Here is a 16,507-nt window from a genome sequence, read left to right on the forward strand (position 1 = left end):
CACCTTTCTCCTGTTACTCTCTTTTGTCATTTTAGTTCTGATATCTTAGCTACTGAATGTAACAAATCCTTTTCAGTCCCACCAGCCAGCTCCCAAATAATGACATGGAGACTTTTTATTAATTATGAAAACTCAGCCTATAGCTTAGGCTTGTTGCTAACTAGCTCTTATAACTTAACTTAACCCATTTATAGTATTCTACATCATATCACATGGTGTTACCTCTCTTCTATCTTAAACCTCCTGTTTCTTTTCTGTGTCTCCCATGAGCCTAGATTTCTCTCCCCTTTCATTTCTCTCTCTGGAAATCCCGCCCACACCTCCTGCCTAGCTATTGGCTGTTCAACTTTTTATTTGCACCAATCAGAGCAATACATTTTCACAAAGTGTACAAATATCCCACAAAAACTGAACCTAAAAGGGTAGAAGAAATATTTTACTTTTCCTTGTTTTCATCACAAGTATTAGACAATCACCTGTTTATGAACTATCAAAATTATGGTGTTTGCTTTCCTGATGGGCTTGTAAGAGTCATAACTGAGTTTTTTGTCTGCATGGTACTAAGACCCAATCATTTTATTTTTTCTATGTTACTTGGACTTATTTGCCAGGGTCTCTCAAATTTTCACGTTTCACCTTTGCCTAATGGACACATTTCTAACAATCTAAATTTAAATGAACAGAAATCACCTAGTGACTAACACATTAAATAAGCCAGATTAGAACACATTTATCATTACAGAAGGTCTATTGAATAGCACCGTCTTCAATTGTTCTGAAAAGCTTAAATCATGAATAGATAATTTTTCACATTTGAGTTCAGGGGCTCTATTGCCTTTTGACTCTTAAATAAAATCTATAGTCACATGATATGAGTTAATGGAGCAATGTATTTAACTGTCATATACTTTTGAAGATAATGAAAACAATAAACCACTAACTCTCTTATAAAACCTGAGGAGTGGGAATTGCTTGGCCTAGACCTGTGGGTTGGGTCACTTTTGAGGTGGTTGAATGACTTTTTTACAGGGGTCACATATTGGATATCCTGCATATCAGATATTTATATTATGATTCGTAACAGTAACAAGATTACAGTTATGAAACAGCAACAAAATTGTATGACTGGGGACCTCTACAACATGAAGAACTGTATTAAAGGGTTGCAGCATTAGGAAGGTTGAGAACCACTAGGCTAAAGAGAAACAGGAGGAGGCATTAACAAAGTGTGCAGGGGGAAGAGCAGTCAGTATTTGTACCAGGGCTGAGTTGAAGGGTCCTTCTTTGATAGAAGGTTGCCACTTCAATTCCTTCATGCCATCCTTGGACCTCCAGAGAAAAAGTGGTCTTATTTTGGCAAGACTGTACAAATAATAATACTTTAATTTATGAGATTAACCTAGAAATTGTATGGGTGATGATCATTGCCACAGTACCATTCTGAGCAATGTGGCTAAATTATACCAAAATGACAAAGCTTTTGCTTTGCATGGCTCTCCTAAAGAAAAACTGTAGTTGAGGTTAAAGTCCTGAAGTCCATGGCATTTTGTCTATCAAAATCTCAATAAAAGACAGGCTAGCTAGTTGAGTAATCTCAAGAGTTAAATGACATAAGCAGTCCAATGCTTTAAGTAACATTTAAACAGTTCAAAATGCACTTTCCACTTGTAATTGCTGACTCTTAACTTCTAAACGACAATTTAAGGGAATGCACTTTTACCATAATGATTTTTGCAAAGTGGTGCCATTTTGGACACTGGCTTATTTTCTTTTTGAAAACAACTTATTCACACAAAAAATGCTATTAAAAATGACATTTCAATGTTACACTTTCAGGCAATGTCAATGACACATTTGACAATTTTCTTGACATAACAATTCTAGGTCAGAGGCTCTCATGTGACCTGCATTTGACTAACTGTGTTATTTCAAGAGATTGTCTTCAAATTTAAAAATTTGTTTTTTGATTGATTTGGTATGTTACTGAATTTCTTAGTTAAATTTAATATTTTCATTTAATTAATTTTTTCAGGACACCAAATAGTAGTTTTAAAAAATATATAACAATTTTATATAATACATTTTATTCTTTGAGAATTTCATGTATTCATTCAATGTAGTTTGATCATATTCAACACACTTCCCATTTCCAACTTCTAGACAACTCTCACATCTTCCTTTCAACTCCATGTCCTCTTTTTTTTTAAAAACACACTGAGTCTAATTAATGCTACAAGCAGCATTTCTGTATATCAACAATGGACTATATAAAAGACAAATCAGGAAAATAATATCATTTATGATAGTCAAATTAAATATCCAAGAATATATCCAACCACAGAGGTGAAAAGTTGCACTTAAAAACTGCAGAAGTCTGAGGAAAGAAATGAAAGAGGATCAACTAGATAGGAACATACACCATTCTTGCAGACTAGAAGAACTCACATTATAAAAAGGTTCACACCACCCAGTAAACTTAAAGTCTTATTGGAATAACTATCAAAACTTGAATGACGTTCTTCATGGAAACAAATAGAATCCCAAAATATCTGTGCATCTACAAAAGGCTATGTATTTCAAGGCAAGGCAACCTTGAAATGAAGAGAAAATTCAAGAACATTACATAAGCTGACATTCAAATACATCACAAAGCTACATCACTCAAAACCACATGGCACTGGTATAAAAACAGACAAGAAAGGCCTCTGGAGATTTCAGAAAGAAACCTACCCATTCAGTTAAATGACTTTTAAACAAAGATGCCACAAATACATAAAGAAGTAACAGTTGCTTCAAAAAATTGCACAACCACTCATACCTAAGGCTTAGAGAGCATTGCAGGAGATCTAGTGGATCAGAGGGTTTGTTGTGGTATGGTGTCTCCTAGCAACAGAATATTTACCCAGAAAGTCTCAGCAACATGACTACCTAAACATGAGCTGAACAAGGGCAACAATAGACGTTGTAATGTGGATGGGGGAAAGCTCAAGAGGTCTCGGCCCTACACAAAGAACTCCAGGCAACTAACAAAAGCTGAGAGAGGGAAAAGTAGTCTTCTGTAAAGAAGAGCACATGGGCCGGGGGGTGGTGGAGCACGCCTTTAATCCCAGCACTCAGGAAGCAGAGGCAGGCGGATCTCTGTGAGTTCGAGGCCAGCCTGGTCTCCAAAGTGAGTTCCAGGAAAGGCGCAAAGCTACACAGAGAAACCCTGTCTCGAAAAACCAAAAAAAAAAAAAAAAAAAGAGCACATCAACCAGTTATCCAACACCAAATGGTCAGCCCAGGAAACATATACATGCAGGTAATATTATACAGACTGAGCAGGTTATATTAAGAAACGCACGTGTGTGTGTGTGTGTGTGTGTGTGTGTGTGTGTGTGTGTGTGTATGCATGTAACAACGATTAATGAAAATAGAGGCCACAAGTGTAGCATGAATCCTAATTGGACTTAATAATAAAAACCCAGAACCGGATATCAGGGTAAATGCTGAAAGATCAGAGAGAGCAAGGAGCAAGCCACCTCTTATCTCACCAACTCCTCAGCCTGAAAGGGGGCTGAGCTCCTGTCTCTGCCTGCCTTACATTCCTCTCTCCACCCAGCCATATCACTTCCTGTTTCCTCCTCCCAAGTACTGGGATCAAAGGCGTGAGATCCCAACTGCTGGGATTCAAGGTGTGTGCCACTACTGCCTGGCCTCTATGATTAACTAGTGGCTAGCTCTGCACTCTGATCTCCTCACAAGCTTTATTTGTTAGAGCACAAACAAAATATTATCACACACAAGTTTGGAAGTAAGCAATGAGGGGGCTTGGAGGGAGAAAAGGGAAAGGGGAAAATGATGTAATTATATTATAACCTCAAAAAATAAAAAAAAAATTAAAAATGTATTGGGAAAACAGTTCATTGACATGCAGAAGAGAGAAACTAGACCTTTATCTTTCAAAGACCAATTGAAAAGCAAAAGGTGAAATGTAGCAAGTTTCAGCCGAGTCTTGTGAGTCTCCAACTTGCCTTCTTCAAGATTGCCTTTAGTGTTCTAGTTCGCTCAGATTTCTATGTATATTTTTTTTCTTTTTTCTTTTTTTTTTTGAGCTGAGGATCGAACCCAGGGCCTTGTACTTGCTGGGCAGGCGCTCTACCACTGAGCTATCTATGTATATTTTAAAATCATTTTTCCAATTGCTATAAATACTCAAGCTGAGGAATTCTTTAATGCAATCTTTGGGGTAAAAGGTCATTTTTATTGAGAAGTCCAAATTCACAGTTTTTCTTAGGAAGTTTACTCAGCCAACAGTTGCCTTTTATATTAGATACACTTTGGTGCCATGACAACTCCACATAAGGCTGAGAAAACCAACTGATTCAAGTATGTGGAAGAGGTTAGCTAAGGTGTAAAGAACATCACTTACCCCACAGCAGCTTGTGCTTTATGGACAATAATATTGAGTTCAATGGTGTTAGCTTCTGAGTTCCCTATCACTGGAGACGTTCAAGCAATGAGTTACATTCTTGTTTGGGTCCTCAAGAAAGGATGTGAATATAGGTCAGGCTAGAAGATTTCTAAATGCTTTTCCTGACTCCACATGTTATACAAATTCAAGTCTCAATCTTTTGTATCATAAAGACACAAACATCATTGTATCCTATCATTTCCCATGATGCCACCAAGTTGAACTTGGTAGTGACTCAACCTTATAAATGCAGTGGAGTTAAGGAACATTAACATTCTGGGGTTATGTGTTATTTAATTCTTCTACTTAAAAATCTTTGTTTATTATTTCAATGTTTGTTGATTTCTCATTTAGAATTATCCTCATGAACCAAGGCTACTGAATTCTGCTACATTTCAATGAGTTTTCTTAGAATCATTGTTTCATTCCTTCACAGGCATTTCATAGATTTTTGGTGGGGAGGTCTATTCTTGAACAAATTCAATTATTTTGTGGAGGTGTTATATTTCCTTGATTTTCCTCCCATGTTTTCAGAGTCCATATCCTGACCTCTACATGTATGAGAGAATGGTAACCTCTTCCAGTTTTATGACAGCTTTTATAGGGGGAATTTTCTGCAGGTAGATGGTAGGATGCTCTATGGTTCTGGGTTGGTTCATGGCAATGGTTCTGGATGGATTGGCAGGGTGGTGTCCATGTGATTTGGTCACTGATAATCATCAGTGGTGTTTGCAAACGTCTCTGTGGACCAAACAGATGGTAGTTTGGGAGTCAATGTGGTGGTTTTGGTGAGGCTAGGATCACCAGATAAGCTGTTTCTCAGGCCTTGATGAGAGCACAGCAAATGTAGCACACCCACCCGGGACATGTCCCTAGGTGTGGGAGGCCATGCAGTAAGTGTGGCAGGGCGGTTGGCACAGCACGTTTGGGGTGCGTGTGCTGATTACCTCCGGGGTGGGTGAGCACAAAGCATCTCATTTGTGTGCCTAGTCCAAGTAAGAATAGGAATATGCAGTGTCCTCTGAGTCTTCAGTCTGTTTCACCCGCCTCACTATGCCTGTATCTTGCTGAGAAGGTGTTTTTCTGTGATATGATTTTTATTTTCAAGAGTCACCTAATTGAAAAATAATTATGAGCCCCCAAATTTGAAATATTAATAAAAAGGTTCCAGCAACAGTATGGGTGTTATTAAGTATGGGTGGTGTTTGTTTGCTTTCCAAAATTTGCTGTTTATTGCTAATGCAAACTGGTGCATTTTTTCTGGCTGTGAAAATTGAGTATCTTGTATTGGGATGAAACATATCACAATTTTTTTCTATTAAATTTAATGGAAATTGTTTTGTTTTCCTTTAAAAGCTCTTTATTTAACAGCAGGGTTTTCAGGTACTAATGAAGCCATTAAGCAAGGAAGAAATATACTTTAAAAAACCAAACACTGACACTAAGAGGGGCACACATGGATTGCCCCATAAAGGGGAAAGGGTTAAGATCTCCTGGGTAAACTGGGTGTGGGAAGTAGAGGGCAGGGGATGAGAGGTGGGAACATGAGGGCTCAAGATGGCTGAGTTTGGGGAGAGGCAGAGAGGGAGAGCCATGAAAGAGATATCTTGACAGAAAGTACCATTAAGGGCATGGGGAGAAACCTGCAGATAGGGAAAAGCCCAGGAACTCACAAGATTGTCCCCAGCTAAGACTCAGCAATGGTGGAGAGGATTCTTGAACTAGCCTTCCCCTGCACTGAGATTGGTGTTTACCCTAATTCTCATCATAGAACCTACATCCAGTGACTGATGGAAGCAGATGCAGAGATTCACAGCCAAGCACTTGGCCAAGATCCTGGAGTTCAGTAGAAGAAAGGGAGGGAGGAAGGATTATAGGAGCAAGGTTGCGGGGTCAGGATCATGATGGGGAAAACAACAGAGATAGCTGAGCCAAACTATGATGGATTCTGGACCGACAGCTGGGGAGCCTGCATGGAACCGAACCAGGCCCTCTGAAGGTGGGTGAAAGCTGTGTGGCTTGATGTGTTTGTGGGTCCCCTGGCAATGAGACCAGAACTTATACCAGGTACACAAACTGGCTTTTTAAAGTCCATTCCCATGGTGAGATGCCTTACTCAGCCTTGATGCAGGGGGGAAGGCTAGGCTGGCCCCCACTTGGCATGCCAGCCGGTGTTGACTAGCCAAGGTAGGTCTTACCCCCTCTGAGGAGGGGATGAGGGTGGGATGTGGGGATGTGGGAGATGGGGAGTGGGAGAAGAGGAGAGAGGGGGAACAGGGGTTGGTATGTAAAAGGAAAGAAAAAAATCTTAAATAAAAAATATAAAAAAATTACAAAAATAAAACAAACACTGATTCACATAATGACTAGCAAGTCCCCCCTAGATGACCCCATAGTTTCTGAGAAATCATCATAAATTAAGAGTTTCAGGGCTGGAGAGATGGTTCAGAGGTTAAGAGCACTGGCTGCCCTTCCAGAGGTCCTGAGTTCAATTCCCAGCACCCACATGGTGGCTCACAACCATCTGTAATGAGATCTGGCGCCCTCTTCTGGCCTGCAGAGATGGATGCAGACAGAACACTGCGTGCAAAATAAATAAATCTTAAAAAGTTTAACAGTTTCCACAATTTTGCTGTTGTTTCTTGACTAGCATTCACGCAGGTTGACATTAACCCTTCCATTTCTGCTCTACCCGCCACTGCCCATGGGCTCCAAGAAGAACAAGGAAGGACTATAACTTAGGTGGTTGCGATTTTGTTCTTTCCCCATTGTAAACTAGCCACCACACAGCTTTATTTTCTCCTGTAGAATGTGTATTTAGTTATTACCAAGGTTGACCTTGAAGCTATTTATTTTTAATTTTTATTATTTTGTGTTTAATATTTGCTATATTTATTTTATGATTTTGTGTGTATTGGTATTTTCCATGCATGTATGCTTATGCACCATGTATGTGAAGTGTTGGGGGTCAGAAGAGGGCACTGGATCTCCTGAGACTGGACTTCAGATGTTTGTGAGTCTTTATATGGGTACTAGGAATAAACCTGTGTCCTCTGGAAGAGCAGCCAGTGCTCTTAACTGTTAAAATATTGCTCCAACCCCTTGAAGCTATTTTTAAAGCCTATCTTTAATGAGACTCAAATTCTTTAGAAAATTAAATGCTTTTTCTCAACTCATTTATTTCTTAACATTTTATATTTCTTAAGGAATATGGATAAATTAATACTATAAAACATTATAACTATATAGGTATATATCGCTTCTAAAACACAAATATTTATAGTCATAACTATTTGCATGTATATATACTTTTTCTTTCTAAAATTTTTGGATATTAAATATTGCACTTAAAAATCCTATTTAATGCCTGTGTTATATTCAGCCTACATCTGTATATTTGAGTTTCTTTGGGGACTAAATGATGTAGATGAGCAAAGTGGATGAAATGTAGTTTGTTTCTCCATATACAACTGTTCTTGTATGTTCAAGAAAAACTTTTTTCTTTCTGAGGTTAGCTCAAACTTATTGCCATCCCGCATCTACTTTCCTGGTACTGCGTTTACAGTTGTACACTGCCATGTGCAAAAAGGAATAGATTTTTATTAATTAGGACTGGTGGTCATTTATTGTGGTTATTCATTGACACTTATAATGCAGTACTCAAGGAGAGGAGGAAAAATCAGATTATCTCATTCAGTTGTATATACATATGTGTGTATATATATATATATATGTTGTATATGTATATGTGTACATACATAGGTATAAAATAAGATACACTGTGGCTTCCTGGCTGAATTGCAGTTCCTTGGTAAAATGTGAGGCATCATTAATTTCATCCAAAGTGACTTTAATTAACAATCATATCTCACAATGCTATAGGAAATTGGCCTTAAATAAACATTGTCCGCTAGTTTAGAGAGTTTTAGCATCTACCTTCTACCTTGATAATAATCACACACACACACACACACACACACACACACACCCCTGTACAGTGTCTTTGTATGATGATATAATGGGCTTAATGATATTGAATAATTAAGGCACATTAAAATATGAATGAGATTATTTAAGCATTTAGTGATTTGTGAATCAGGTGGTAAAATGTTCACCAAATCATATTATAAATGTATGTGCCACCAACCAGGCTCAGTCTCATCTATGGAATATTCGAAGAGTGGATTTACTATAATTCTAAAGAACTTGAGGGTCTTTTGACTGGCAAACAAGCAATGACTTCCAGTTAGAGTGACCTAAATTAAAGAGTCCTTTGAAGTTTTGAATCTAGTCACTGACTTATCCACTTTAGCTATGAAGATCCTAACTGGCATTCTTTCTTCATAAGAGGTTGCTTCATCTATACTACAATATTGTGTGGCTACTGCCAGTCATCACAGCTAAATCCCTTCGGTAACTTGCTACAGCATTTATATGGGCACATGGTGTTTTATCTTGCACTTGTGTGCTGTGGAGATGCCTCGTTTACTAAACCTCACTAATAAACTCTGTTAGCATTATCTATTTTCCTTACCTTTCTCAGCCTCCACAGAACTGGAGAGAGTTAGAACCTTGCTCTGGATTAGGTTTCGGCTGGAGGGAATGTTGTATCTGGTTTTGTTTTCTACTCAGAGCACTAAAGTTTTCTCTGTGTTAGCACAAGGTTGTTATGTGCTCTTCTCATTCATGTGTTTACTGGACTAGTACTCTTAATTCCCTTCAAGACCTTTCCCTTTGCATTCATAATTTGGCTAACTGGTGTGGAGGCCAAGCTCTTAGCCTAGCACAGCTTTCCACATGCTTCCCTCACTACGCTCAAACATGTTTAGCTTTTGAGTTTAATTAAGAAATGAGCTATTCTTCTTTTTACTCAGACACTTCGAGGTTGTTGTTAATTGGCCTAATTTCAATGTTGTTCTGTCTTCCAAGAACAGAAAGGCCCAAGGGGAGGGAAAGATATGGAGAGATGATCCATTGGAGGAGTGGTCAGATCACACATTTCCCAATTGGAGATACAGAATTATATATATGCAGTTCATGGTTCCCCAAAATAATTATAATATTAACATAGAAGATCACTAATATAAACCACCAAAAAGATATAATAGAGGAATGAGTCAAAATATTGCAAGTGTTAGAAAAATGTGACATAAAACCATGAATTTGGGAAAAATGGTGCCAATACACTTCCTCAACACAGGGTTGCCACAAACCTTTATCTCTAAAACAAAACAACAAAACAAAACAAAATGCCTTACACTACTCATGAGGTGTAATACAGTGAAGGACAGCAGAATTATGTATGCCTGCAATTATTATTTTCATTTCACACACCAGAAAACTAAAGTTCAGTGTGTTACTGACTTACTCCAGGTCACAGTGTAAATGGCAGAGTCAGATGTCTGACACAATTAATTTTTTATTTTAATATTTTCCATTTTTTTTGAAAATTTAATGTATGCATGCAATGTATATTTGATGTTTTTAAAAACACCTTACCATGTTTATTTTTATAGATTATTGAAAATGAATCTTTTAAAGAAGATTTCTTTTTATTTCATGTACATGTCTGTATGTGCACTACATCTATGCAAGTGCCTATGGGGGCCAAAAGAGGGAGTTGAAGCCCCTGGAGCTGAGTTATAGGTGATTGTGAGCCCCATTTTGAGCCAATGTGGGTGCTGGAGCCTGAACCCAGTCCTCTGCTTGAGTAGATATTGTCTTTAACCACTGAGCCTTTTCTCTAGCTCCTGAAAAGAGATCTTTAAATCAGCTTTCAATGCATCATATAATTTTGTTTGACCCAGTAAATAGTTCACTTTATAAAGCACTAATCTAAAACTGCAGCATGGAAAGGCTTGTCCTAGTTTTCATGGTAGCTTGGGTCCATATGCTAATTCACCTAAATGATCTTCCACACCAATTTCAGAATGGCTTGTGCTTCCTTCTTAGAAGCTGAGGAAAATGTGGAAAGCAAAAAAAAAAAAAAAAAAAAAAAAAAAAAAAATGCTTCCCCAGAGACATGTGATTAGGACTCTGAGTTCATTGTCCTTGCTTCTAAGGATTTTCTTTCCTTGCAAGACAATCCTGGAGATGCTCAATAATTGCAAAAGCTGCAAGAAGTTCTAGACAATTGAGTAGAGCCCACCAATATACCTGTTGGATAATAATATGACTTGCTGTTTACTGAGCTTTTCATTCTACTATGTACCTTTCTCATTATTTTTCGCTTAGGCTTTACAAGCATCTACAGCAATTATTCTATTGCTGTTTTAGAAGCACAGACATTTAATGATGTAAAGATTAATTTTCTCAGGTCACACAACTGATAGAAATAAATTATAAATACAAAGTATCGTGACTGAAGTTTTATGGGTAACCACAAGACATATGCTGCTACCTGCCTCTTGTACTCAGTCTTCATGGACCTTCTTAGACACTCCATCAAGCTTTCCTAATGATGCAGTCCCTTGAAACTTACATAAATAATGCTAGGTTTGTATTTTCTTAACAGCTCTCCTCTTAAAAAGTAATTATTCACATAGTTTGCTTTCCATGGTAGACACTAAACTTGTAAGGAATCTGAGCCAGATAAGTCTTTTTGGACTTAATCACATCTCAATGAGACACCCAGTGACTTCTGTGTAATTTTCAGATGTGCAGGAGTTCACTCATCCTCTTTGAGGAAGTGAGGATTTTTAACAGAATATGACTGGATTGAGGAAATAAAAAAGGCTTGGCAGAGGCTTAAGGAGATTCTTTGTAAAATACTATTGCATTTGTTCTGACAGTCCTGCTAATTGAAAAATCTAAAGTAGCGATAAGGAAAGCCCTCTAAATGCTTTTTGATTCAGGCAAAGTCAGTGAGGGGAACCTTTTGTAAAAACTCCTGGGAAAGTTAAAACAAGATGGATGATTAAAGCGAAGGACAATCTAAACCACTTTCATTTGACGTTGGCAACGCTTTAAGTCATGTTTAATGGCTTTTGGTTGCTCACTGGGTGATGAACAAGGTCCTTATCAGGATAGCAGGTCTATGCACTGTGCAGCCTCCTCTTAAATACTCTCCATTTTCTGCTTTTGCAACACCCATTTACTCTTCTGCCACGAAGTTAGGTACATTCTATCCCCTCTGTCTGAATGCACCCTGACATTCCTTATGAATGAAAAGCCACATGTCAAGCAGTTATAAATATTACTAGATGACTGCTTTGGTATAGTGAAATAGAGGGCACAGCATGGTAGACCTTGTCTCAAGTTAATTAAAATGTAGTTGTGGACATATATCTTAAAAACTAATGAAAGAGAAAAAATTACAATTAGAGAACTAATAAAAAAAAAAGGCATCACAAGGCACTGTGTGAGAGGCATCAGATGAAGAGCACAAGGCACGCCATCTTACTTGGTACTCTCAAGTTTCTTGAACTTGCTCAATGATGTAAAGTGTCTCTTGTAGCCTATCCTACAATAATGCACATTTGGATAAAATACAATTGATGACTGACCCTCATTCTTATCTGCAGGTAGGACCTGGGGAGACAGGATAGGAAAAGTTAGTGGGCCATTTTGTGTACAGTGATGTCTCCATGTCTCCTGCTTTCTCCTTATCCGACTTTCCTATGTTTAGCTACTGAGGTGAACATATATCATCCAAAAAGCAGACTAGAATTTGTTGTTACTGGCCTGGGAGTTCAAAATAGAATTATTTGCTTCAATATTTATGATATGTTTTGTACCTACCTCTGAGCTGGTAGAAAGCTTGTGAGGACTAGATTTTAGAAGTAGACTAATATAATAACTGGTTAGTTTCTTTTATCAGCTTACACATTCTAACCCTAGTTATTTTACTCTAGTGGGCTTTTACACTGTCTTTCTTATAAGACAGTAGCACACCAGACATATGCGTTCTCTGCTTTGCCATTTTTCACTTAATATATCTTGGAAACCATTCATAGAAGTTTGCACAGACCTTCTTTCATCTGTTTTATAGCTGCATAGTATTTTATTGTGTGGGTGTGGCATAGCTCATTGCATTATTATCTTACGTGTGGAAATTATGTAGTTTCTAATATCTTGCATCAGGAAGCAATTCTAGAAAAAAATAACATTTGAACTTTTTCAACCTGTAGAATTTTCTTCTGTTCTTATATTGTCATATAAAGATACATAAACATGAATTCAGTTAGACTTTTCATTAGGTGGCTCTAACATAACCATGGAATTATAACAAATTTACACAGTAAAATCTAATATTAAAGCAAAAAAAATGACATTAGTGATATTTATATAATAGAGGATGATCTTTTTCTGAAATGAAACCATGTTTCATGACAAGAGTTTAGGTAGCGATGGCTGTAGTGTGACATCACCTGATAGTTCACTTTTCTTTTTGCATATATCTGTCAGCTTTGGTTAGAGAAGATTTTTTTTTTCCTGCAGTGGGCAATGTAACTACAGAGACATGTTAGCTGGTCAAAATACTGGGAATAAGCAACCATTGAGTGCTCAGCCTTAAATGTGACCTCTAGATTATACCTCCTAAGGTTCACAGAATGTTGTGGAAGAGATGTCAGGAAAAAGTAAGATCTGGAAGATGGGATGGAATGTGGTGAAATGCTGCCTCCCAGGCATGGCCATTGCCCTCTTAAGGTCACAGTGAGTATGGCTACCTGCATAAAACCTGCACACGGCTGGGCCTGTCAATACCTTATCCTGCAACAGGGAAGAACTCAAAGGGCTGCACCCCATCCTGAGCATCTCTAGGCAGTTAATCATTGCTGAGGTTAAGAAAGACATTTTTTTTCCAGAGGTGTAAGCCTGTGCTCAGGTTCCCAGCTCTTGTACATAGTTTCTCATGCAAGCACCTCAAGGAATTGTTCATGAACCTGGATTACCCCCCTTCCACTCCTAAAGATGTGAAATAGAGGGGGGACTGGGTAGGAAGATTAAAGGGATGAGCGGGAGAGGGAAGGGATCAATGAGGATAATGGATGAATATGATCATGAAATGTCATGATGAAGCCCACTGATATGTATAACTAACATAGTAATAAACACATTCCATGTGGGGGTGAGGAAAAGTTGGTCTTAAGGAGGAACCTACATATTATTATTATACCTTAACAACATATAATAGAAAACAAGAAAGGGATAAATAAGCAAGTGCCCAACCTGAGAATTTAGAAAAAGACAGTGGAGCAAGCCTAGAGAGAAAAAGAAGCAGATGAAGCTACTGCCCTAATGATCATGTCTGAGGCCACACCACTCTGAATGCAAATCATAAAAGAAAATGCAGAGCAGTGCAAAAATCCAGAAACTGACTGTGTCATAAAATGAATTATAGACAACCTAACTAGCCTGACTAAAGAGAGCAGGTGGATGTAGTAAGAACAGAATTGGAGCATAACTCCAGACACAACAGGGCTCACTTTTCTAGCATGTAGAAATATATGTTGATGAATTAGAAATTTAGAATACACTGTTTTCTAGAAAACTAATTTGTAAAGATATAGAAACCTTAAATATCATGCCTACATACATTACAGCTATACATTTACAGTCTATATAAGGAATTTGAAAGGCTGGTATGGTGGTACACACCTTTAATCCCAGTACTTAGGAGGCAGAAGCACACAGACTTAGTGGTTTTGGTCTATATATTTACATAGTGAGTTCCAGGTCAGCCAGGGCTATGTAGAGAGACACTGTTTCAAGAAACAAAACAAAACAAAAAACAAGACAAAAAAGGAATTGAATAAGTAATTAAAAATCTTAGCTGTTGTTGTTTGTTTTTGCTCTTTTGGGGGTCTGCCACCCAGCACCCAAAGAAATCACACGAAGGCTTATTATTACTTATAAATGCCCAGCCTCAGCTTGGCTTATTTCTTGACACCTTTCTTTTCTTTCTTTCTTTTTTCTTTTTTCTTTTTTCTTTTTTGAGACAGGTTTCTCTGTGTAACAGTTCTAGCTCTCCTGCAACTAACTTTGTAGACCAGGCTTGCCTTGAACTCATAGAGGTCTGCCTGCCTCTGTCTCCCAAGAGCTGGGACTAAAGGCACGCACCACCACAGCCCAGCTTGCCAGCTTTTCTTAACAATTATCCTGTCTGTCTGTTGCCTCTGGGCTTTTTACCTTTCTCTATTTTTGTATACCTTCCCACTCCATTGCTGGTTGTGTAGCTGGGTGGCTGGCCTCTGGAGTCCTCTTCTTTCTTTGGCCACTTCTTTTCCCCCCACATTTCTCCTTCTATATATTCTCTCTGCCGGGGAGCTCCACCTATCCTTCCTCCTGCTTTGCTATTGGCCATTCAGTTCTTTATTAAGCCATCAGTTGTTTTAGACAGGCAAAGTAATACAGCTTCACAGAGTTAAACAAATGCAACATAAACAAAAGTAACACATCTTAAAATAATATTCCACAACATTATAATACACACAAACATACACTCATTCAGAATAAGATGGTTTTATAAGGTTATAAAAACAATTCCTAGAGGGGGGACTTCTATTTAACATGGAAAATTAGAAAATGCTTCTATGTGACAGAGTAGAAGAAAGAATACAGAATAAGAAAAAAACAAAAACAAAAAAACAAAAACAAAAACAAAAAAACAAACCCAGACTCTTTTTCAAAGAAAGAAAAAAATTTCAGAAATTAGAAAAGGTAGTTACATGATACCCGAAAAGGGCCTAGCAAAAAGCAAGTGGTGCATGGAAAGAAGCCAGGCTGGACACAGCCCCAGCTGCATGGCTTTGCATCAGAAGCCTCATACAAAGAGATGGGAGAAAAGATCCAGTACTGGCAGTCCTTCCCTACTGGCTAAGCCAGGAGCCCTCATAAGCCTCAAAACGAGTTGCACGTTTTGGTGTGACATTGGTTTCTTCAGCAGGTGGGTCAACAGTTGAGAGCGATCTTATTTTGTCACTCTGCATAATGCAAAGACAGGGGTCAGGCCCCATGAGGAGTGAGGCCCTACTCTCTGAAACTGAGCCACACTGGAGTGGGGCCTGAGAATGGGGAACAATTAGAAGAAAGAGAGACTGAATTTAACCTGCCTCAGCCCCGCTGTGAGAGACAGCCCTGGGAGGCAGTTGGGGCAAGTAAGAAGGGCAGATGCTGACAAACTCAAGTACAGATGGCAGGAAGTTTGACTCAGGCTGTGAAGTGTTGAAGAAAGACATCCTGCCTTGTACTGCCAAAAGCCAATATGATCAGTGGAAGCTAACACCGAAGTTTGGTGACTGACCCCAAGTTCAGACACTTACCTGACACCTTCACTGACACAGGGTCCAAACCTCAGAACTTCCAGAGGACTGGGACACTGTGGCTTCATCGCCGCAGCCCGTGGGTAAATCCCTAGGAGGTCTTAAAACAGACAGGCAGGCTCTCCACCCATACAGATCTCAGCGCTGCGCTGCGCTGCGCTTGCTTCGACTCACAACACAGTGTGGAGACAGCCTGTCCCCGGCTAGAACGTGAACCCTCCCAGTCTGCTGCAAAGCTAAAGACGGCCAGCAGAAGTCCCTGGCACGCAAAGAGAAGGAACTGCCGAGTGACTACAACTCTGTTGGACACTGGGCTCTCGGGACTATTTACTGGCTGAACATCAGCACAAACCATGAGAAAGTCAGGTGCCCACAGGTCCAACTGAGCCCTCTCCTCACCAACTGTCTAGGACCCAGAAAGAAAAACAAGCAGCTACATTTCTCCCCTCATTTCTCCCTTTTCTCTATTTTAAAATAGTGTTTTTACTTCATCACGTTTTTAAAAAAATTTCCCTCTACGCATCCACTTAACATTTTCATTATTAAGCAATCTTTGAATTTTCCTTCTGTGTTTTTTGCCCCTCACGTCTTCCCCCTCCCCCTCTTCCATCTGTACTGTTTCTAATATTATTTTGATTTTATCTTATCCAGTAAGAAAACTCATATAGTTAACGGGAACTCATGAAATTTAGAGCAACACCCGTGGAGCCTCCATGGCACTGGACTAGGCCCTCCGCACAAGCGGGCCAGTTGTGTACGTTGGTCTGTTTAAGGGGCCGGTGGCAGCAGG

At 38.8% G+C, this 16,507-nt stretch overlaps 1 long non-coding RNA gene across 2 annotated transcripts in view; it reads right to left on the minus strand.

Moving 5' to 3' along the window:
• The window catches only part of LOC118583182, a 30,314-nt gene extending 14,343 nt beyond the window's left edge, over positions 1–15,971 (minus strand). For both annotated transcript variants that reach the window (XR_004944829.1, XR_004944830.1), the window contains exon 1: positions 15,718–15,971. This is a non-coding gene — a long non-coding RNA (uncharacterized LOC118583182). The remainder of the gene's footprint in view (positions 1–15,717) is intronic.
• Between the last annotated feature and the right edge of the window lie 536 nt (positions 15,972–16,507).

Source organism: Onychomys torridus, chromosome 4, assembly GCF_903995425.1.
Source record: "Onychomys torridus chromosome 4, mOncTor1.1, whole genome shotgun sequence".
NCBI lineage: Eukaryota > Metazoa > Chordata > Mammalia > Rodentia > Cricetidae > Onychomys > Onychomys torridus.